Source organism: Pristis pectinata, chromosome 37 (assembly GCF_009764475.1).
Source record: "Pristis pectinata isolate sPriPec2 chromosome 37, sPriPec2.1.pri, whole genome shotgun sequence".
NCBI classification, from domain to species: Eukaryota; Metazoa; Chordata; class Chondrichthyes; order Rhinopristiformes; family Pristidae; genus Pristis; species Pristis pectinata.
Window position 1 is genome coordinate 10,417,682 of NC_067440.1, and position 1,605 is coordinate 10,419,286.

Sequence of the window (1,605 nt, forward strand, 5' to 3'; positions counted from 1 at the left end):
CAGACCATCAACAATAAGTTACAAAAATAAATAAATAGCGCAAAAGAGGAATAACGAGGCAGTGTTCATGGGTTCACGGACCGTTCAGAAATCTGATGGCGGAGGGGAAGAAGCTGTTCCTGAATCGTTGAGTGTGGGTCTTCAGGCTCCTGTACCTCCTCCCCTATGGTAGTAACGAGAAGAGGGCATGTCCTGGGTGGTGAGGGTCCTTAATGATGGATGCTGCCTTCTTGAGGCACCGCCTCTCGAAGATGTCCTCGATTGCAGGGAGGGTCGTGCCCGTGATGGAGCTGGTTGAGTCTACAACGCTTTGAAGCAGGTGGGAACCTCCGACTGCAGCAGTGAGAGGTTGAAGACGTCCTTGAACATTCCAGCCAGTTGGTCGGCACAGGTTTTCAGTACCCTGCCAGGTACACCGTCGGGGCCTGACGCCTTGCGAGGATTCACCCTCTAGACGGACGTCAGCCTCTGAGACAGAGATCATAGGGTCGCCAGATGTTGTGGGGATTCGCACAGGTGTAGTGTTATTCTCCCTTTCAAAGTGTGCGTGAAAGGCGTTGAGCTCATCGGGGAGAGAAGCAACACTGCCACTTAAGCTGTTAGGTTTCATCTTATAGGAAGTAATGGCATGCAAACCCTGCCACAGCTGTTGTGCGTCCGATTGTGTCTCTAACTTCACAAGGAATTGCCTTTTCTCTCTCACGATGGCCTTCCGTAGGTCGCCAATTTTATTGGTCTTCAATTTTATTTTCCAGTGACTGTACATTAGCCAGGAGGATGGTTGGGTGGGGTGGGGGGTTGGTGGGGGTTGGGGGGGTGGTGGTGGGGTGGACCTTAGGACCCTGAGTTTCAGTTTTACCTGCAGCCACATTTCCTGAGACAATGGCGAAGTTCCCTGCCGCACTCACTCCCGAGATGTTTTGGAGTCCTGAGTGGAGTTTTGTATGACTCAGATGACAGGACTAAGTGTCCTGATTAGAACATAGAACACAGTACAGCACAGGAACAGGCCCTTCGGCCCACAATGCTATGCTGAACAAATTAAACTGGTAATTAAAAGCCTAACTAAACTAATCCCTTCTGCCTGCACAATGTCCATCTCCCGCCATTCTCTGCACATCCATGTGCCTATCCATGAGCCTCTTAAACTCCTCTATCGTATCTGCCTCCACCACCACCCCTGGCAGCACATTCCAGGCACCCACCGCTCTCTGTGTAAAAAACTTGCCCCACACATCTCCTTTGAAGTTACCTCTGGGTAAAAGATACTGCCTACCCTGTCTTATAAACTTATAAACCTCTACCAGGTCTCCCCTCAGCCTCCGACACTCCAGAGAAAACAACCCGTGTTTGTCCAACCTCTCCTTATAGCACATGCCCTCTAATCCAGGCAGTATCCTGGTGAACCTCTTCTGCACCCTCCCCAAAGCCTCCACATCCTTCCTGCAATGGGGCGACCAGAGTTGAATGCAATACTCCAGATGAGGTCTAACCAGAGTTTTATAGAGCTGCAACCAGCTGTACCAAAATGGGTGACAGACAGGAAGAATCCACAAAGGGAAAGACCAAGTGAGCAGGAAGTACTTCACCAGAGGAGGATAACAT